The sequence below is a fragment of the Papio anubis genome, chromosome 3 (assembly GCF_008728515.1).
Source record: "Papio anubis isolate 15944 chromosome 3, Panubis1.0, whole genome shotgun sequence".
NCBI lineage: Eukaryota > Metazoa > Chordata > Mammalia > Primates > Cercopithecidae > Papio > Papio anubis.
Genome location: NC_044978.1, coordinates 171,513,938 through 171,537,671, shown reverse-complemented (window position 1 = coordinate 171,537,671; position 23,734 = coordinate 171,513,938). Strand labels below are relative to the sequence as shown.

The 23,734-nt window shown below is 40.8% G+C and overlaps 1 long non-coding RNA gene across 1 annotated transcript; it reads left to right on the top strand.

Moving 5' to 3' along the window:
* Nucleotides 1-244: 244 nt before the first annotated feature.
* Nucleotides 245-801, top strand: LOC103884233. The gene is made up of 2 exons (XR_646758.4): nt 245-464; nt 612-801. It is a non-coding gene; the product is annotated as an uncharacterized LOC103884233 (long non-coding RNA).
* Nucleotides 802-23,734: the final 22,933 nt, after the last annotated feature.

The following is a 23,734-nucleotide window of genomic DNA, read 5'->3' as shown; positions in this document are numbered from 1 at the left end:
TATTCCCAGAACATCCTACTCTTCCTGTATAGTCCTTTATAATTATTTGTTTTTAAAAAAGCCATCTAAATTTTCAGTTCATTTATGCCTTGGAGAAAGGAGTTTTATAATTACTGTCTTCCCTAATATTGTTTTAATTTTTGTTTCACCTATACAAAGTTTTCTAAATGTAAGCAGTACTCCATAGTTAATTGTGACATCACTATTAACAAAGATGCGTTTCAGAGACATACCCAACTGAGAGAAACATAGTAATCAGAGACAGAAATGATCTGAAAGACTTGGAGGAACTCTGCGGAAAACAATGAATACAACGAAGAACTGGAAAGCATAAAATATGTGTGAGCTACAGGGTAGAGAGAAAAGAGGTCAAGACTTAGGCAAAGTCATCTTTGCCCAAACTGTATTCTGTGGAACCCATTCTGCTACATGTTCTCAGAAGAAGAGTAGGGTCTTATGATCAGGTAAGTTGAATGTATCCCCTTTGATGGTAGGCATGTTAGCATAACCAAGCCTCTGAGAAGTCTGTAATAAAGAAAGTTGCAAAACTTTATTTAATCCAGAGACCTTCAAACATTTTGACAGCAGATACTTTTTTTCCCCTCATATAGCTTTGGATCAGGGTTCCATGAAATACACTTTGAGAAATGCTGCTTTGAAGTTAGGGAAAGTGAGAGAGAGGCCGGCCTACATTTTTGAAGAAAAGGAGACCTACCAGCAGTCCTATCAAATATAAAAGGTTATTTTGCAATTTCCTTCTCGGAAATCTTTCAAAAATAAAACAACAAGCATGGTGAAGTGTTTGCAGAGAGATGTATTTCCTCTTCAACTTACTTTGAAATGTATCAAAAACAGCTGAATTAATTAATTGACAGAGGGATGGATACATACATGATCAAACAAGTATAATAAAATGATAATTATAGAATCTAGGTGATAGGTACATTGAGAATTTACTGTACATTTTTTATAATTTTTCTGAATATTTGAATGAATTTCAGGTAACATGTTGAAAAAGAATAGAATATACATCCAACCAACACTTGCATGAGGTATGGCTTAGAAGGAGGTAGAAAGACTAGTTGGATTTTCAGCTTGTCATGATAGTTTCTATCAGTTGACCATGGGCTAAGTATTAAGCTGGATATATCACGTTCATATGTTATCTAATTTATTATTCAAACCAATACCAACGGAAGTTTGGGCATCAACACTTTAATAATGAGACAAATGAGATTCAGTGAGGCTAAGTATCATGACAAAATCTGCCCTTGTTGAACCATGTGTTAATGCTATGTGTAGAAGGTGCCAAAATGAGCATTTCCTTCCTCTCATCCCATTCCCCATATAAGAAATTCTGGCAATGCCCACAGGAAATTTTTCCCTTCCTCCAACCTCCTCTCCTTCTTACTTTTCAGCCTTCTTTTGTAGTTTGGTGGGACTAAGCAGTTGTGGTGAGAAGCAGAAAAGTAGATGTGAGTTATCTCATCCAGAAAGAGCCAATACTTATTGACCAATGAGGAGGAACGGGAATGAAAGGAAAGAAGGAAAGGAAGCAAAGAGAAGAAGCTGTGGTGGAAACGTGTGAATATGGTAGAGAAGGAGATGGAAATGAGGAAGAAAGAAAAAGGCTTCAAAACAGGCTGGGGACCCAGTTGAGTGCAGGGGGAATAGACGAAAATAACTTTTTAAATGCTGCAGTGGCATATATTAATAAATTACGTATTTACTATTCTTTGAGGGATACAGTATTGAAGTTACTTTTATTTCTTTGCAAGAACAATATTTCTTTGAATGTGATATTTCTGTGCACTGTATTTTTTAAAATATGCATAGAAGGCCGGGCCTGGTGGCTCATGCCTGTAATCCCAGCACTTTGAGAAGCCGAGGTGGGTGGATTACCTGAGGTCAGGAGTTCAAGACCAGCCTGGCCGACATGATGAAACCCCATCTCTACTAAAAAATACAAAAATTAGCCAGGAGTGGTGGCAGGTGCCTGTAATCCCAGCTACTCGGGAGGCTGAGACAGGAGAATTGCTTGAACCTGGGAGGCAGAGGTTGCAGTGAACCGAGATCACGCCATTGCACTCCAGCCTGGATGACAAAAGAGAAACTCCATCTCAAAAAAAAAGCATAGGAAACAGATTGCTGTTTCCGCATAAACCTCGGCAGGAAGCATATCTCACATTGATCCACTTCACTGGGGTCATCAACTTTCTTGGATGCCAATGGGTTGAATGTTGGGAAAGACACGCAGTGGTATGGAACAGACATCCTCCTTCTCTTCTTGGTAATGTGTGAACTTAGGTAAGTTACTGAGCTGCTCTGACTGTCAGCACCATTATGCCAATCAAATGGTCTTGACTGCGGAGATCTTTGACTACATAATTATGGGGATTCTAGAATGGACATCAATGGGCAGCCCACTGAAATGCTTCTTGAAATGTGATGAAAAATCTCTAGGTCAGGAGAAGAGAGGCCTGACATAAGCCATTAAGCAAGAAGATTAGGTATGGGTTTAGTTTCGTCTGCTTCAGCTTTGCAGCCCCACAAAATGAGTCAGTCTTTAGCCCAGCTAATGAAAGTCTTTAATTTCAGATCTTTACACTGAGCCAGGAATTTAGGACTGTGTACTTAGTATTTTCTTTCTCTATTCACTTCCATTAGAAGCCACCACCCATTCATACATCTTAGAATTTCTTATACCAGGTTCTACGGCAAGGGACCATGTGGTCCCCATACCTCATCTTCACTGGGGGTTTTATTACAGTTGACGATGCATGATAATTGGATTAATTGTTTTGCCAGTCTCTGTCTTAGGTTGCCAGAGTCCCATTCCTCAGCAAGAACTGGATTTTCGCTATTCATAGCCCTAAGTAAACCAGACAACCAACGCCAATTTTTCCAGTATCCTGAGGGTCTGCTGCTATAACCACACCACTTCTGGTATTGACAAATCCGGGTTTTCAGTCAAGAAGATGATTCTGAGGAATCTACATAGGAAACAAATTGACCAGAAGCATATCGGATAAGATAGGGTTTCTAGAGAAGGTAGAGAACCAGACTCAGGAGTTACATAACTAAGAAAAATGTAAGCCACAGAACTGGTTCCAGGCGGCCACTTCCTCTGGGTGGACACAAAGCTGGACTCGGGATGCTGCTACCAGAAACCCTTCTGTGTCACCTCTGTGAGCAGGTGTTACTTTCTGTCTCTACCTATGGCCAGATAAGAGTCAGTATCGTCCCTGCCTTGAGGGACCACTAGTTTCTCATCCAAAGTCAAGGGACAGTTCTGAATGAAGGAGCCTAGGTCATTTGCTGTCCTGGGGTGCCTCACCCAGAAGCAGGCTCTGAGATAAGTGTTATAGTATAGAAGTGACTTATTTTAAAAGGGCTTAATAATGTATGATATGAAAAAATACAATATACATTATAACAAATAACATAGTCTAGCCCAGATTTAATTTTTATATTTGGGAATCAGTGCAGTAGAGCAGAAAGCTTTACTACAGTGACAGCATCTTGGGCCTAGATGTGGACATTAACCAGCAGCACATTTTTATTTAAGTAAGAGTGCCAGAAAAACAAAACAAAACAGAACTTTCAATTAATTTTATATTCCAGATATTTTAACAACAAAATAGTGTTCATATTTTTAATTTTTTAGCTTTTAGTTTATTGCATGGGACCTGCATATACTGAAAGAAATCCATCATTTTTAAAAACTGTGCAGGATACTTAAAGCTATCAACCCTCAAATTTAACTGGGCTTTCCTTAATTTATTTGCTAAAGCTGGCAACCCTTTATTTATGTCACTTAACTTCTCTGATCCTTAATTTCCTCAGCTGTGAAATGGTCTGATAGCGCATTAGTCCACAGGAGACACTCAGGCAGTAGTTGTGACTTTTACTTTTCTAACAGTTTACTCCTAATGCATACAGGGCAAGATCACATCTTGAAAGCACAGAGTTAAGGTGCTTTATATTTCCTTCACTTTCTGAAACATGAGCCAGATCAATTGTTCCTTGATCAGATAGAAACCTGTAAGGCATGGATGGGTTGTCATTTAATGCATTGTCTGTGTTCCAGCTGGCTACCTCCCCAGCTGGCCAGCGCACATTATTCCCTGGGTTCAACTTTGCTCCCGGCTTGCAGGAGGCAGCTAATATCCAAGTCGGGCTGCTTGGCTGGTGCATTCTTCCCAATGACTTCCCCTCCCCTTGCCTCTTCTATCTATGACATAAAAAAAAAAAAAAAAAAAAAAAAAAATCACAGCCTCTTCTTTACCAAGCAGCTGCTTCCCCTAGGACTTACTATCTCTCAGGCTAGAGTTCCTATTGGGAAACCCATAAAAAGAGATGTTTAGACACATGGGGTATTATAGTAATCACAGAACTCTGAATATTTAAGTTGGAAGAATAATTTATTAGGCTTATTACTTTTCAAAATATGTCTGTTATAGCATTTCCAGGGATTTGGGAAACAAAGGGGAAGGCAATATCATGTGCTTGGTCTTTGATCTTCAAATGAAACCCACTTCCTTGCAGTGGAGTCTGTGAAATGCTTTCCACAGATTTTCACTTGGTCTTCATGGTAACTGGGAGGAGAGTCCCCTATAGCATTTTCTGCTACGTTCTCTCTCATCTTGGTCTTTTCTGCAAGACTACCTAATGATAAGGGTGAAAGCCTGGGCTTTTCATAAAAATATGACTCAGAATCTCCTAAGGAAATTAAGTTCACAGCTACTAGAAGAGGTCCTGCATAGGAGCTATTCACTTTCTGTGGGTGTCGACCCCTAAATTCTTTTTGTGTTTATTCATGCAACAGTTACTTGTTGAGCTATGTCTTAGTTCGGAGTATCCAGCATCAGATGCAGAGATCAGAGCGTGTATGAAAATGATCAATCAGAGCTCCCATGGAGGGATGCATGGTCTATTCCTGACCCAGCTTCTGCCCTTCCAGACCCACTTCCACATCAATGGTGAGGACAGGCTGCTTGTGGGCCAGCAGTTGAAGACAGTGGGCACCCATATAGGCCCTTTCCTATGGGACACGGGATTCCTCAAGTGAGTGACTTAGGCTCAAGGAGTCTCATCAGCCTGGTCAGAACTTTCTTAGGACTGCACTGCAATCCATGACTCTTCCAGCCCAATCCTCCTTCCTTTCTACCTCCTCGCAAAGGCCAGATCAGCATCACAGTCTGAAGACTCCCTGCCTACCCCTCACCCTCCTGTTTACCCAACACACATATTTCCCCCAATGGGTTCCTTACACATTTGATGTTCTTTTGGCATTTCTTCTCAGAAGACCCAAACCAATACAAGATGCCATCCCAAAAGCACCGTGAGGGAGTGGGGAAGGGAGGCAGGGAAGAAGAGAGAGCTGACAGAGAGTGTTGACAAGGCTACCTCTGTGGGGAATTCGAGGTTCAGACTTCCCCAGAACCTTCTGAGAAACTGAATGGAACTCATTTCAGAATTCTATCCCTAAGCAGGAAGAAACCCGGAGTATTTATTCACAACTCCTGTCCCTCCATGAGTGAGGGTCACTCCCGGGCATTAACTGTCTTGCACTCCCTGGCTTGCTACATCACCTTGTCAGGGGTGACCCTAGCAATGGGCCAGGAAGTCTGACTCCAGAGCCTAAATTCTTAACCACTAAACCATGCCCCTCAAATTTATTACATTTGAAAGCTTGAATTTAAAACTAACATAGTGTCTATCAGCTACTTTTTTTTTGTCCCCAATTAAGGACAATTTGGCAATAAGCATCTTTCTTACTAAAATATTTTATGCTAGTAGAGTTGTCAATCTATCCAGCTAGCTTATAGAAGACCATGGCCACTTACTAGCTGTGTGACTTTGGGTAGATGACTTAACCTCTCTGTGCCTTAATTCCTTTATGGATCAAAAGCAGGTAACAGTCTGTCTTGCTGACTTTACAGGATTATTTTGAAGACTTTCAGAGTGCACGGTTATGAAAGAGCTTTGTAATAAACTGTTAAGTGCCATCCAAGTGGAAAGGAGTATCCTTCTCAGATAAGCTTGAACTTTCTCCTTCTTCCCTGCTCTGCTCTACTTCGGAAACAAATGCATACGCTGCTCACTCTGGCCTTCTCCCATCCCTGCCCCCACAGTGTTATAGGAGTTCTCCTCTGGTTCCTCTTCCAGTTCCAAAACTGGTTTCACAATCTCAACAGCACGAGATGTTTCATTCTATTCCAGTAGAGCTTAGGTAATATAGATTAAGAATCTGTAATTCATCCTTCATTGATCAATGTTCTTGACTGTTTCATGCTTGCCTGAACACGGTCGATTCAGTTGTAAAGCCAGAGGCTTAAGGACAATGAATGGTTTCAGGCCTTTCTCATGTCAGTTAGGCAGCTTTTTCTTAATTCTCTCTTCCTAAGGAGGTTTCTAAAATCTTATTGGGTCATTTACTTCTTTGAGACTCTTATGAAAGCTAAGGTTTCTCTCCTTGGGAAAAATAAAAAATAAAAACATAAGCCTGTATACACAGAGACCCACAGCCCCCAAGCCCTCACCACTCCCCAACATACATATAAATTAAGTACAATTTTGTAGGTACCCACAGCCCTCTGAAAACTATAAATGAAGCTCCTTGGTAAAACATTTGCTCTCTGATATCAGCTAGATCTAGTTTTATATACTGGTTGTATGTAAAATAACTACCAATAATGCTGGCACACAGTAAGTATTCAATAAATAAGAGCCGTTTTTATCATTAATGTAACATTACCTTCTCCGGAAACATTACACAGTCCTGGGAAATGTTCAAGAAAAGGGCTGGGCAGTTTCAAACGGATGAGACCATTTTCTAAAGAGAAGAGGTTTGCTTTAAACATAGAAAGAGGCTAGTGTTGGTTCTCCCTCTGCTGGCCTGAGGTTAACACACATCCTTTGTTTTGATTGTGGTGAGCTTTGATGTATCCTGGGGAGAAGACAATGGGGCCAGAGGTGGGAAATGGGCAGCTGAGGAGGTCGTGGTTAGTTCTGAGCCATCTCGCATACTGGGAAAGCTAAGGACAGGAAAGGTGTCTAACCCTTTGTTTATTATGCCCCAAATAACTGTATTTGCTGAGCAAATGAGTATCTGCTATGAGGAGGCTTCATGACAACGAAACGAATGAGATCCAGCCCTACTCATAGACCCTGGCCTCATTATCAAGAAGTTTGCCTTCACTTCCAGACTTGGAGTTATAGTTGAAATATGGGGGCTCTGGATAATGGTTAAGAACAAGAGCTTTAGGCTCTGGGCTCCAGCTCCGCCCTTATTAATGAAGGGAATGATTTACTGGAACTTGAGCTTCCTGAGTCCCAGTTTACTCACCTGTAAAATAGGCTTAAAAATAGTCCCCACCTTATGAGGATTAAATAGTACATCAGGTGCTTAGTGGAGAGTCTAGCAATAAAACAAACTTAATAAGTGGCAGATACTAACATTATTTTTATTCTAACATAGGAATAGTATTTTTAAAGCCTTTAGTACATTTAAAATTCACAATAATCCTTGCTTGTTGTATGAGGTCAAACCACTTGAACTTGCTAATATTCAGCCACTTGTGACCTTGCAAAACCAGCAAATTTTCATATGGTTTAATGTAACAGAAGAATTGGAAAATTCATATTAAAAATAGAAATTATGCATAGTACTGCCATCCAGAGCTACACATTTGGATGTATCCTTCTGATAAGTAAATAAGTCATGCTAATATGAAGTAGGAGTGCAATCCTGATCAGATCAGGTTTTCTAAAATCCAGTCGGACTGCCAGGTGGTCAAGGAGCGACAGTCAAAATGTCCCCCAGAGGATGCCAGGGTAATGGGCAGAACCTGTGCACAAGGGAAGGACATTGTTAACATCCACTGTGCTCAAGGGAGACCCTGGGTGCTCTGTCCAGTGTCTATACAACCCTTCCTGTAGCAGCAGCCAGCCCCCCTGGCTGTTAAGGGCAGACTGCTGCCTCAGCAGATACACTTGACCCTGGCAGCAAGGGATATAGCCTTGACAGGCGATTTCATCGGCTCCTTAGAAAGGAGATAAATTGTAGCTTTGACTTTATAATTTCCCAACCACTTTGGGTAATCAGGGTTTCTGCTAGAGCACAATTACTTATTAGAGTAAAACCGTGGTAGGGTTAAATCCACCATCTCTCTTTATTTTCCCAAGCTTTTTGCCAACATAAATAACTCCTAGCTATTTTTGGAATGGAGACGTAGCTATCAAGCTGTGCACAGCCTAGCAAGACTTCATGATGCATACGAAAGCTTTCTAAATGTCCTGCTGCTCCTGTTAAGAGGGTAGAGGAGGCTGGGCCCAGAAGGGCCTGCTCTTCTTGCCTTCTGGTCCTGGAGTTGTTGAAACTCTTATTGATGCAAACACAGATTATCAATGGTCCTGTCACTCCCCATGGAGACTCTTTTCCCACTACTCCAAGTTAATGAAATAGGGAATGTGCCTGGGCAAAGAACTATGGGCTAGGAGATGAGAGCCCACGATTTAATCTCAACTTTGCTACTCATCAGTTCTGTGACCAGGAGCAAGTTACCTATCCTCTCTGGCTTGTAGTTTCCTAAAAGAAAAACCCAGGGAACTGAGAGAGATGATCTCTAAGCTTTTTTCTATTATAGTTTTCAAGATCTCCGTATACCTAATGGAAATCTTTTCTCTCCTCTTTCAGTGAGTCTGTGAACTAGGAAGTAATGAGGATCTAAGAGTAAAAGGGTCGAAGAGAAAATTAGAAATTATGGGAGATTATTTTGTTTATCAAGAACACTAATGAGAGAAGGAAAAGGCCAGCCAGATGGCAATGCATATATCTGACAAAGGACATATTCCCAACATATATAAAGAATTCCTACATATCGATGAGCAAAAAGGCAGATAACACAACATAAAAGAGCAAAATAGTTTAACTAAAAAGGATACACAAATAGTAGATAAAATTGTAGAAAGATACTCATTAGTTATCAAAGAATACAAATTAAAACTACAAAGACATGCCCCTCCACATACGCCAGAATGGCTAATGATGAAACCAAGCACTAAGGAGGATGCAGAGCAACAGGTACCTGCTTATACCTTGGGTGGGATAAAAAAAAAAAAATGGTACAACCATTTTGGAAAATGGTGTAATGTTATCTATGAAAGCTGAATATATTTATAATTTATGATCCAGTAGTTTTATTTGTTAGCTATATACTCAACAGAAATGCATATACTCATCTCTTAAAAGACTTGTACAAGAAAACAGAATTATTTATAAATAGCTAAAAACTGGAAACCACCCAAATTTCCATCAACAGAACAACAAATAAATAAAAGTGGTGTATTTGCTCAATGAATCCTAAACAGCAATGTAAGTAGACTACCACCGAACACAACTTGAATGAATTTCAAAATATAATTTTGAGCAGAATAAACCAGACATGAAAAGGGCGTATTACATAATTTCATTTAAAGGAGAAACTCACCTCTGCTATTACATGTTGGAGTAGTGGTTTTCTTAGGGGTAGGTAGTGACTGGAAGGGAACAGAAAGGAGCTTTTGAGATGCTAGCAATGCTCCGTTTCTTGAACCAGGTCTTAGTTACAGAGATGTACTTAGTTTGTAAAAATTCATTGAGCTGCATATTTATGATATATATAAATTTGGGAGCATATTTTATATAATAATAAAAATGTTTTTACTTGAAAAAATAGAAAATATGAAGTCTGTGATATTTTTGGTATTGTTTTCTTAACGCCCCCCCCCCAGAGACTTTTTTAAACCATTCTAACGCCTGTTGATCTTTTTTTTTTTTTTCCCAAGCTTGCTCTGTATCACATAACCCAGAATTTGATAATCAGCTATCTTTTTATGGTTGATTATTTCCTTTGCTAAAATCTCACCCTGTCAACTGCATTGTGAGTTCTAGAGCCTGGTAGCTATGCCCTTTACTACTGGACTTGGGAAAACAAAAAATGTAAAACCTTCCTATCTGTCCCTCTGGTTTCCATTATTTAGTGCACCCATATTCCCATGTGATATTACAGTCCTCAGTCCTGGCTTTTTCTATACTACTTGTGTCATGGATTTATAAACCTGTCAGTTTTTCCTACCTCTACACTTCCCATTTATAACATCTGCAGAATAACCTGCCTGTTTTCTCTTGATAACTCTAGCTTTATGGTTTACTTCTGTAAACACCTAGCAGTTGACCAAGCTGAATACTGTGATATGCTGCAGGGAGGTATAGGTAATAACAGAAAGTCCCTGACCCCAGGAGTTCCTTGGATGGCCGGGAAAGACAGCCTCCTCAATGCAAAATGTCTCATCAATGCATTAAGTAGATAGAAACAAAGAGAACAATTACCCAACACAGTCATGGGTGGCTCAGAGAAGGCTCCCAGATGAAGGAGTCACCTTAGAATTGGGGCCTAAAGGACGAATAGGGCTGGGCAGAGTGGCTCATGCCTGTAATCCCAGCACTTTGGGAGCCAAGGTGAGTGGGTCACCTGAGGTCAGGAGTTCAAGACCAGCCTGGCCAACATGGTGAAACCCCATCTGCAATAAAAATACAAAAATTAGCTTGGTGTTGTGGTGAATGCCTGCAATCCCAGCTACTTGGGGGGCTAAGGCAGGAGAATCACTTTAACCCAGGAGGCGGAGGTTGCAGTGAGCCGAGATCACACCATTGCACTCCAGCTTGGGCAACAAGAGCAAAACTCCATATTAAAAAAAAAAAAAAAAAAAAAAAGAATTTGACCAAGTGAAGAGAGTGGAAAATCTTTTCAGGTGGATGAGACAGCAAGTGTAAAATCACAGAATCATGAAACAGCAGACTGTCTGTGTGCACCAGTGTATGTGTGTCTGTATCCATATGTGTGTAGGGCAGGGTTATTATGACCACTTGGGTATCTCTGGCTTCTAGATAGAGGGGCTGGGAAGGCATAAAGTGGGCAAGGACAGTATGTACAGATATAGAAGTAGATGGGGGGCCAGGTAGTGAGGAGCCCTGAATCCTAAGCTAAGGAGCTTGGGTCTTATAATATAGAACAGGGGTAGGCAAACTAGAATGGCAGCCAAATCTGGCGACCTGTTTGGTAAATGAAGTTTTATTGGAACACAGCCATACCCATTCATTTAGGGATTTTTTGACTGCTGCACAGTAACAGCAGAGTTGAGTAGTTGCTCCTGAGACCATGTAGCCCAAGCCTTGACAATCCCTTGATATGGTTTGAATCTGTGTCCCCACCCAAATCTCCTGTTGGATTGTAATCCCCAGTGTTGGAGGTGGGGCCTTGTGGGAGGTGACTGGATCGTGGTGGTAGCTTTTTCATGAATGGCTTAGTACCATCCCCTTGATACTGTCCGTGCAATAGTGAATGAGTTCTTGTGAGACCTGATCTTTTAAAAGTGTGTGGCATCTCCTCCCTTCTTCTCTTGCTCCTGATCTGGTCATGTGGGGTGCCTGCTCCCCCTTCGCTTTCTGCCATGATTTTAAGTTTCCTGGGGCCTTCGCAGAAGCAGAGTAGATGCCATCACCATGCTTCCTGTACAGCCTGCAGAACTGTGAGTCGATTAAGACTCTTTTCTTTAAAAGTTACCCAGTCTCAGGTATTTATTTATAGCAATAGGAAAACAGCCTAACATACCCTTGATAATGAACCACGGAGGGGCTCTAAGTAGAGTGTAGAGATGACTAGGTGTATGTGAGAGTAAAGTTGCCCAACATAGTCTCAGTGCATTCTGTGGAATGGAGATGGCTTATTTTGCTTAAGTAACAAAGAAGCATTATGGGAGCCTACTTGAGTCAAGTACTATGTTTTCTGAGCCCAGGACTGTACTGAGTCTATCTCCATGCCTGTGAGGAACCACAAACATGACGTACATGTCCATGGATATAATCAGATCTCAGGAGAGGGAACAGGAAGTGAACTGAGGTAGGCACAGCTCTACCAACCTTGGGCTTTGTTCCCCAACACTGAGATTTAGGTTTAGAGAGCTAAAGTGACACTCCCCTTTCCCGTTTTTTGAGTTTAGAAACCAAGTAGTAGAAAACCCTAGGAATCAAGTAAATAGAAATGAAAATATTTCTTATTAAAACTTCACCCCTGAAGTAAACAAATGTACCACCCCACAGACATTGGCAGGGCTGAATGACTTCAGGTTCTCTCTGTGGACACTTGTTCCTGAGTGTTCACTCCAGCAAATACGCAGTGACAGAGGAGAAAAATGAGCCTGATAAACACACTTATCAGACATGTCATTACTCCCTCCCTGGAGAGGGAACGAGTTGAGAGCCAAGAGTGTCACTCAGTGGAGCTCTCTCCACATGGAAGCATGAAGGCATGAAGGTGAGGAAAGGAGCTCCCTCCTCAACACTGTGTGTTTATTTTCCCTCGAATAATTCTATCTTTTGGTGATATACCAACGTTAGACAATTGTGAGATTGTCTCCTCTGGGTCACTGGGCCAGGCTATGGCTCTGTGGATAGTGGTTTTCCTTACAGAGAACTAAGGTCCTTGCTATCACTCATCCCAGAAGATGCTGATGCTGAGAAGGGAAACAAGGACCCGCATGAGTCCCACACTAGATGAGGATCAGTTTAGCCCAGTACCTGAAGTGTGAAGATGCCTGGAGAGTTCGTGGTGGTGGGAAGTTGGCTTAAAGGACCGGCACATGGAGAACACACCATCAGATAGGAAGGAAGGTGGTGTGAGAAGAGCCCCTAGGATGAGATTGAGCCAACTGGGAGGAATGATACATTATTACCCACAGTGCATAGCTCTTCCATTATCCCTGAAGCTTCAATGCACTCCTGTTTCACATCCTAATTCCAGTTATTCTTTTAAGTATTATATGTGGTCCTATCCTGTGCTGCAGATGGAGTAGCAAGAGGAAGAACAATGCCACAATCCCCTGATGCGAAATTGGTAGAAAGAATAATAACTACTAGTTACTCCTCTTCACAGAAGAGTGGCCATCCCACCAGCCATCAGCAGCAGAGGAAGTAGCATGGGAGCATAATAAGAACTATGGGTGGAGGAACTCAAAGTCCATGTCCCTGAGCACCTCCGACCTCTGAGATACAGCCAGATGCCTTGCAAAGGGCTACTTCCCAGAAATCACGTTAGTGGGACTCAAACTGTTCTAATTTGGGCATAAAGGTAAATAAGGCATTGTTTTGCAGTCACAGGCAACATACACAAAGTACTTAGCCCATTTGTCAGCTTTTAACAAGCAATAATTACTCCACATACAGGACCTTTTGTTATTTCGGTAGTTATATTATCATGATCTGGGAATCTTGGCTTTCATTTCCCCAGAGTGGCTGATTGATAGGTCACTGTGGCTTTAGAGCTATTTGGTGTTCTCCAGGCACTTGACAAGGATTTGTGGAAACAAAGCGTTCTAAGTTCTGTTTAAAATACAATAAAGATTCGACTTTGCAGACAAAAAGCAGGGCAAGACAAAATGTGGGACAAGGCCATTGCAAGCTGGGCTGCCCAGGGAGAGATTTGGCAACAACAGTGACATGCAAAGGACAGGAGAACTTGAGGGTTGGGAGAAGAGAAAGAGAAGTGAAAGTTTATACGAGGTGGTTTTGTAGAAGATCAAACCTGACATATTTTTAGGACTTGCATATAAAATGCAAAATAGTCATGCCTTTTAAGAACCATCTTTGAAATTGCAATAAATTCTCCTTGACAGAAACTCAGTCAAGTCCAGCATGTAATATTCTGCTGTCAGGAAGAGTAATGATGAGTGGTGTACATTCTTCTGTTCTATGGGAAAAAAATAAATAGATGAAGGAGGTTGCTTGCCTGGGAAGATGGAAGTTAATTTTCCAAAGCTGCTTTTCAAGGCTTAGCTTGCTTTCTTTGTGTGAGTCTCCTTTTTATCACTCTTGTGTAAAATGAATACTTTTAGGAAGGCACTCTTTGGTCCATTCTTTCTCACCACTTCTTTCCCATGAAGAAGAAGTAAGAGGATCTGGAATTAGATAAATTGGGGCATGAACCCAAGCTCTGCCAGTTATTAGCTATGAGTTCTTGAGCAAGTTGTTTCCATACCCAAGCCCAAATAAAGGAAATTGTGAATAAGGGTAATAATAGGACATCTCTCCGAAGTCTTATTATGAGGACTGACTGAAATAAGACATGCTACATGCTTAGACTACAATTGTGGCATTTTGTAAGTGCTCAATAAATGTTAGTTGCTATTATCATCACCATCATTGTCGTCGTCGTCGTCTTCTTCTTCTTCTTCTTCCTCTTCTTCTTCTCTTCTTCTTCTCTTCTTCTTCTTCTCCTCCTCCTCCTCCTCTTCTTCTTCTTCTTCCTCTTCTCCTCCTCCTCGTCCTCCTTCCCCTTCCTTCCTTCCTTCCTTCCTTTCTTTTTCTTCTCCTTCTTCTTCTTCTTCTTCTTCTTCCTTTTCGATAGTTTCTCGCTTTGTCACCCAGACTGGAGTGTAGTGGCACAATCTTGGCTCACTGCAACCTCCACCTCCTCAGTTCAAGCAATTCTCCTGTCTCAGCCTCCTAAGTAGCTGAGACTACAGATGCATGCCACAACGCAGGCTAAGTTTGTATTTTTAATAGAGACAGGATTTTGCCTTGTTGGCCAGGCTGGTCTCGAACTCCTAACCTCAGGTGATCCACCCACTTCAGCCTCCCAAAGTGCCTGGATTACAGGCATGAGCCACCACGCCCGGCCTCTTTCTTCTTTATAGTTGTCATTACTTTCTACCATCTCTAGAGATGTCACTTCTTTTTTTGTTTTTTTTTGTTTGTTTGTTTGTTTTGTTTTGTTTTGTTTTTTAACAGAATGTTTTCCCAATTCAAGGTCAGAGTTTTGGGATTCCACAACCATGTTTTGGGGCCACTGCAAAGGATGAATTTGAGAAAGAGAAACCAAATGGACTTTAATAAGCTTCTTCCCTTCTGCTAGTTCATCTCAAGAAGTTTTGCTGTGTGTGTATGTGTATGTCTCCTGTCCATTTTATTTTGAAAACTCTATTATAATCTAATCATGTAACAGATATTTTAGGAAAGTTACTATCAATCATCCCTATTAACACACAAATATCTCAACTATCCACCAGTTTTAAAGATAAAATAACACTTCATGACTACCTATCTCCTTTCAAGCACTGCTCATTAATCTGCTCCTCTTCAAGCAAAACTCCCCAAAGAAGTAGGTGCAATTCGTATATCCTGTTGCTCCCCCAAACTTCTCCTTTCAATGCAAGCTTCCTTCCTCAACACTATTGAGACCACCCTTGTCAAAGGCAGCAGTGACTTGAGTTGCCACATTCACTGGCCATTTCTCTATCCTTCTGGCACTTGACTTCGTAGCAGCATTCAGCCAAGTAGACCCTCCCTTGTTCTATTGTTGTTATTCTCTAACATCTTTAGAGATACTATAGTTTCACCAGCTTCTTCTGGTGTCCATGTCCTCACTTTCTCCAGACTTCCATCTAACCAGCTGTGCCTTTGCAGTTTTGTTGTTGTTGTTGTTAATTTCTTCCCAATGGCTTGAAATGCCCTAGAGCATTTCCCAGGCCCCCTTTCCCTTCTCAACCTCTACTCTCCTTAGGTGATCTCATCCAGTCTAATGGCTTTAAATGTCATATATACAACTTTGAAGCCCAAATTTTATCTCAAGATTTTAACCTTTTTCTGACTTATATATGAACTCCTACTAAATGTCATCTGATATGGTTTGGTTCGGCTCTGTGTCTCCACCCAAATCTCACCTTGAATTGTAATCCGCATAATCCTGATGTGTCAAGGACAGGACCAGGTGGAGGTAATTGAATCATGGGAGCAGTTTCCCCATGCTATTCTTGTGATAATGAGTGTGTCTCACAAGATCTGATGGTTTTATACACCTCTGGCATTTCCCCTGCTTGCACTCATTCTCTTTCCTGCCACCCTGTGAAAGGGTGTCTTCTATCATGATTGTAAGTTTCGTGAGGACTCCCTAGCCATGCAGAATGGTGAGTCAATTTAACCACTTTTATTTGCAAATTGCCCAGTGTCTGGTATGTCTTCATAGCAGTATGAGAACAGACAAATACAGTAAATTAGTACCAGGAGTGGGGTGCTGCTATAAGAGTACCTGAAAATGTGGAAGTGACTTTGGAACTGGATAACAGGCAGAGGATGGAACAGTTTGGAGGGCTCAGAAGAAGACAGGAAAATGTGGGAAAGTTTGAAACTTCCTAGAGACTTAGAGGGCTCAGAAGACAGGATGATGTAAGAAAGTTTGGAACTTCCTAGACAGTTGTTGAATAGTTTTGACCAAAATGCTGATCATTATATGAACAATGATGTCCAGACTCAGGTTGTCTCAGATGGAGATGAGGAACTTCCCAAGGAATGAAGCAAAGGTGACTCTTGCTATGTGTTAGCAAAGAGACTGGTGGCATTTTGCCCCTGCCTAGAGGTCTATGGAACTTTGAACTTGAGAGAGATGATGTAAGGTATCTGGCAGAAGAAATTTCTAAGCAGCAAGGCAGAGCATGAAAGTGTGGAAAGTTTGCAGCCTGATTATGTGATATAAAAGAAATACCCATTTTCTGGGAAGAAAGTCAACCCTGCTGCAGAAATTTGCATAAGTAACAAGGAATGAAATGTTAATCACCAAGGCAATGGGGAAAATGTCTCCAGGGCACGTCAGAGACCTTCACAGCAGCCCCTCCTATCACAGGTCCAGAGGCCTAGGAGGGAAAAATGGTTTTGTAGGCCAGGCCCAGGGCTTCCCTGCTCTATGCAGCCTCAGGACATGGTGCCCTGTGTCCCAGCTGCTTCAGCTCCAGCCATTACTAAAAGGGGCCAAGGTATAGCTCAAGCCATTGCTTCATAGGGTGCAAGCCCCAAGCCTTGGTGGCTTCCATGTGGTTTTGAGCCTGCGAGTGCACAGAAGTCAAGAACTGAGGTTTGGAAACCTCTGCCTAGATTTCAGAGGATGTACAGAAATGCCTGGATGTCCAGGCAGAAGTTTCTTGCAGAGGCAGAACCCTCATGTAGAATCTCTGCTGGGGCAGTGCCAAAGGGAAATGCAGGGTGCAAACTACTACACAGAGCCCCCAGTGTGGGGCTGCCTACTAGAGCTGTGAGAAGAGGGCCACCATCCTGCATACCCTAGAATGGTAGATCCACTGACAGCTTGCACCGTGCACCTGGAAAAGCCACAGGCACTCAATGCTATCCCATAAAAGCAGCCAGGAGGGGGGCTGTACCCTGAAAAGCCACAGGGGCAGAACTTCCCAAGGCCATGGGAGCCTACCTCTTGCATCAGTGTGACCTGGATGCGAGATACGGAGTCAAAGGAGATCCTTTTGGAACTTTAAGGTTTAATGACCACCCTATTGGATTTCGAACTTGCATGCGGCCTATAGCCCCTTTGTTTTGACCAATTTCTCCCATTTGGAATGGGTATATTTATCCAATGCCTGTACCCCCATTGTATCTAAAAAGTAATTTGCTTTTGATTTTACAGGCTCATAGGTGGAAGGTACTTGCCTTGTCTCAGATGAGACTTTGGACTTGGACTTTTGAGTTAATGCTGGAATGAGTTAAGACTTTGGGGGACTGTTGGAAGGGCATGATTGTGTTTTGAAATGTGAGGACATGAGATTTGGGAGGGACCAGGGATGGAATGATATGGTTTGGCTCTGTGTCCCCACCAAATGTCACCTTGACTTGTAATCCCCATAATCCCCACACATCAAGGGCAGGACCAGGTGGAGGTAATTGAATCATGGGGGGCAATTTACCTATGCTGTTCTCATGTCATTGAGTGTGTCTTAAAAGAGCTGATGGTTTTATAAGCATCTGGCTTTTCCTCTGCTTGGACTCATTCTCTCTCCTGCAGCCCTTTGAGCAGGTGCTTCCACCATGATAGTAAGTTTCCTGAGGCCTCTCCAGTCATGCAGAACTGTGAGTCAATTAAATCCCCTTTTTAAAATAAATTACCAAGTCTCAGGTATTTCTTCATAGCAGCACGAGAACAGACGAATACATCATTTCTTCTCAGATTTATCTAGTTCTTAGTAAACCAAAGAAGAAGTTTGACCACGTCATACCCTCATTTAAAATCCATCAAATGTCTTGGATCTGGCCCCTGACTCGCTCCTCAAGCCTCATCTCTCAATATATTTTGACCCTGCTTATCCTTAATGCTCACCCAATGCCATGTGACCAGTGTTGTTTTCTCTACACATTATGCTCATGTGTTTCCCTTTTCATAGAATGTGCTTTCTCTCTATCTTTGTTAATGTCCCACAAATTCCTATGTATACTACTCAGACCCTATTTAATCATCTGCTCAGACTTAAATGCCCCTTCTTCTACCACCCCGGTGACTTAGCCACCTGTCAAGTACTTGCCACTTACTTATATCTTGGTTTATCATTACCTATCTCTTTCCCTTGCCAGCATGTGAGCATCTCAAGAGTGCAGTCTGTGTCATTCAGCCATATAGTCCCAGCACCTGCCATAGTGTCTTGCAGACCACACCAGCATTTTCAGGATCAACATTTAAGTTTTATTGAGATTACTCTGTACCAGGCATTGTACCAAGTGTTTAGAGAAACCCTGTCATTAGGCAGAAAGCCCTTTCTCTTTCTCCATGCTTCTGTCCATGCAGAGGGAATTATTGGTGTAGCACTTTTATCCTCTCTCCTCTTCCCAAGGTCAAACGGAATTACTTTTCTGATTGGAAGATGCAGAAGACAAAGTTAAGCATATGTAGTTCAGATTTCTCATAGGAGAGTGCTGTCTGCAATGAGCACTTGCTTCTTCATGCCAAAAATGCCCCTGTGGCTGGGCATGTCAGTCTTTCTAATTCTGGGGATTGCATTAAAAATCCCACTTTTCTGTTTTTGCAATATCAATATTATCAGAGTTTTTAAAAATGATATATTGGCCCTGTCTACTGACTCTTTTACTTTTCATTTGGTCAAAGTTCAGTTGTGGGAAGATAAAGGATTTTTATCGGTTCCCCACTTGAAGGTCCCAGCCCTTATGAAGCCTGAAATATTATCCCACATAGTAAGTTCTCAATAAAAGTCAATTGAACTAAAAGAAATTTAAGTCTAATATATTTATGAATCAAAGTGAATACCTTATGCTGTGGAACATATTAACACTGATATTTCATGACTTATAGACATTTGTTTATTGCTCATACTACTTGTCCCAGACATGATCCTCATAATAAAGACCTAATATATGAATATACCACCATCTTGTCATTATGTCATTTCAGCACATGACTACAAGGTAGACCCAGCAAGAGAGAAACGTTTGTAAGTTTACATCATCCTTTATTATTTCCAACTGGAAGTGGCACTTCCATTTACAGCCATTTGGCCAGAACAAGTTATATGGATCTGTGCTAACTAAAAGGAAAACTGAGAAACGTAAGAGAGCATGTGGGATATTCAGCAAGCCTTAGGGTCTCTGCCACAACACTTGAACACCATGCAACAGTATGTCTGGAGACAAGGAACTCTTGACTGAACTTCACGGTGAATGCCTCACTTCATTCCTATGCTGCTATCACAAAACACCTGAGACTGGGTAATTTATAAAGAACAGAAATTTATTTTCTCACAGTCCTGGAGGTTGAGAAGTCCAAGATCAAGGTGCTGATAAGTTCGCTGTGTCAGGTGAAGGCCCTCTTGCTGCATTTTCACGTGGCAAAAGGTGAAAAGGAAAAAAGAGGACAATGTCTGTGTCTTCTGGTGGAAGACAGAAGAGAGTGAATCCACTCCCTCAAGCCCTTTTTATTTATTTATTTATTTATTTATTTATTTATTTATTTATTCAGATGGAGTTTCACTCTTGTCGCCCAGGCTGGAGTGCAGTGGTGTGATCTTGGCTCACTGCAACCTCCACCTCCTGGTTCAAGTGATTCTCCTGCCTCAGCCTCCCGAGTAGCTGGGATTACAGGTGCGCACCACCATGCCTGTCTAATTTTTTGTATTTTTAGTAGACATGGGATTTTGCCACACTGGGCAGGCTGGTCTCGAACTGCTGACCTCAGGTGATCTGCCTGCCTTGGCTTCCCAAAATGCTGGGATTACAGGCGTGAGCCACCATGCCCAGCCCTCAAGCCCTTCTATAAGGGCCCTCATCCCACCCATGAGGACTGCACCCTAATGACTTAATCACCTCCTACAAGACCCCACCTCTTAATATTATAACATTGACCACTAAGCTTCAACATATGAATTTTGGGAGACACATTCAGCTCACAGCAGTGAATGAGATGCATACCATGTGAAATTAGACAGATAGAAAGGGGGAAGTCAGGCATCATGTACAGAAAAAGGTCAAGCAAGAGGGATTGGAGGGATCCCCTACCCACTTCTCAACCCCAACACTCAGTTTCCTTATTTATAAAATCAAGATAATGTTTCCTTCTCTATGAGGTATTGTGAAGATTGAATAAGATAAAAATATATAGACTGTCAAGCACAGTATCTGGCTTTTGGTAAGTTTTCCAGAAATATTACTTCCTGTCCCCTTCTTGACTAAAAGATCACATCACAAGCCCTTTGATCTCCACTAAATACATATTCCTAAAGATATGAGGGTTTCCCCTAAAATTACTTTTCAGAACAAAGGAAGCTGCCTTATTTTTATGAGTTTACAAGGTATCTCATATAAAAAGAGTTCTTCTAATTATTTGGAACAATGAACTATTTGTCAAGAGGTATTTGCCTGAAATGTACTCAATGTTGATTTTCAAAGTGATAGAGGCCACTTGACAGCACTGGGTTTTTAAAAGGAAGAAAAGGAATTTAACACAGATTTAGTAATTATTTCTGGGGTTAAAGAGTATGATTTCCAGACAGAAGCACTGCTTATTGTTTTAAACAAGCCTTTCAAAAATAATTTTAAATACCAATTTAAATAAAAATAAACGAAATACTGATGCACGCTATAACATAGATGAACCTTGAAAACATAACGCTAAGTGAAAGAGCCAGTCACAAGGAAACATATTGTACAATTACGTTTATATCAAATGTCAGAACAAGCAAATTCATGGAGATAGAAAGTAGATCAGTGCTTGCCTAGGGCTGAGGGATTGGGAGTAATTACAGAGCGCCACTAATAGATGTGGAGTTTCTTTGGAGGGTGACAACAATGTGCTAAAGTTGAGCGTGATCATGGCTGCACAGCTCTGTGAATATACTAAAACCCCTGACTTGTACACACTGAATGGACAAATTGTATAGCATGTGAATTATATCTCAATCAAGTTACTACAAAAACCAGTTTAATAACTAGTTGCTGTGTAAATATTACACAGAAAGAATGAAAGAAAACTATGAGAACAGGTATCTACAGCTTGGAATAAAATGTACAGTGACAGCATCATGGATCCAAAAGACTTTGAATTCCAAATAACTTCAATGGGAATAAAGCTGAATTGCTCCAGACATCCTACTTAGATGACTCACAAAGCAGATCTAGCAATGAGCAAAAAAGTAACAGCAAAGAGTTCCTTTGTGGAATTGAATACAGTTTTTTTCATGAAATATGATGTAGGAAAAAATATTTTTAAATTAACATACCATTTTATATAATATTGTTCATATTATACTCTACTACATATATTAATATAATATTTAAAATATGTAACTAAATTAATAATGTGAATGCTATAAGTAGACTTCAGGCCATGTCTTCAATACCCCCAAAAGTGTATTTAATCAGACTGACCACAAATTTTTAGAAGATTTTCATACTAGATAAAAGGAGTTTCAGCTGAGAGAAGTAACACCTTAAAATCCTGAAGTTATGTAGAACAACAGGGAGCCCTCATTGTCCTCTAGACGCCTGCTAGTCCTATCGGCCATACTGTTCTCTACATCTTGAGATTTGGGCCATGCCCAGGTTCAAACCTGAGCTAGAGAGAACATTTCTTCATTCCAGTGTGTAGAGCAGTGCATGACATAAATAGGTACTATTAAAACACAGTTCTTCAAAACCTATTACACAAATGGCCGGTTTTCCTTCTTGAAAACTTGCGACAATATAGAGGACATTATGCTAAGTGAAATAGCCATACACATAAAGATAAAATGCTGCATGGTCTCATTTAAGTATAGGATCTAAAAAATTCAAACTCACAGAGGCAGAGATTAGGACTGTGGTTACCAGGGGTTAAGGGTGAAGGAAATGGGGAGGTACTGATCAAAGAGGACAAACTTTCATTTATAAGATGAACAAGTTCTGGAAAGCTAAGGTATATCATGAGTGGGTATCAATGTGTTAACCCTAATTTGATTGTGGAAATCATTATTCAATCTATATGTGTACCTAACAAATTAGTTGTGTACCTTGAATATAGTCAACCTTTATTTGTTAACTGAATACTTAAAATTTTTTAAGTGTTACATATATGAATACTGATGAATACTGATCGTAAAGTATAAAACTCCTCCATGCTGTAATTGTGCAAATGAAAACTAAACAATGACCAAACATCTGACAGCAATTCTGTAGTCCAGTGTTTTTAAACTGCAGCTTGCAATACATTAGAGAGACATGAAATCAATTTAGTGAGTACCTAATGGCATTAACACATATTTTTATATATATGTATCACACATACCTATACGATCAGAATACAATAAAATGGAAGAAATTATAATAAAATGAACAATAATCAGTTATCAGTGGACAGAATAAAAGTAAAGCTATTGGTATACATTGTATATAGCAAGGGCATTTTAAACTTTTTTCACAAATATATTTATGTGTGAGACTGCACATGCAAGACATGTGCTTGGTTGTGGTGTAAAATGTATTTTTTACCATGATTTGCAGTTTAGGAATCATTGAAGCACACTGTGGTAGAACAAATTTCTACATTCAGTGGGTGGGAAAGTTGGCTGTAATAACCCCTAAGTTTCCACCCAATTCTTGGTTGAGGATGCTGGAATTCTTAGCACTGTGAGGAAGAAAAAGTGGTAGCCTCTTCCAAGACCAGGGAGATGGTATGTTGCTCAGAACTGCTGAAACGCACATCGAAGACACAAGTCCCCCAGCCATTCAGTAATTGTAAACACATTTCAAGCTGATGAACAGTGTTCAACAGCTCCAGTGAGAAGTCAATGGAGAAATAAAATCCAAAAACTCTTCCATTGCTGTTAACAGAGAAGCATTCCAGTGGTTTAAATCACAAATCTAATGAATGTAAATGCCCAGTATATTTAAATTTCTGGACAGAGCTGCCTTGTAATCAGTACATTTCTTACCCTCAGTTCCTCTTAGGAACTCTCATTTGCCTCATTTGTGCTAATAAAATCCTCAGTAGTAGGTCTCTTACCACTGATAATATTTTCAACAAGGCATTGGTGCCAACTTTGGGTCTGGAGTACAGCAATACAACTGGAGACATGAGTAAAATCTGACCACAGAGCATTGGAACATCTCTTAAAAATTCCAAAACAAGTTTGAAAAATGAATCAGAGTTTTTTCCTCTTAAAACATGAAATGTCATCACTTCACAAGAAGCTCTATGAGCCATATATAATTATAAACATATTTCGCTTTTTTGGAGTAAAGTGACTGAAACTGAAACAATCTGGTTAGGTCATTAACTCTACAACTGTGCAACTCACAAATGCAATGGTCCAACTTCAAAATAAGTTAACATTTACTGAGTATAAACTATGTGCCAGGCATAGTGGTAAGCTCTAT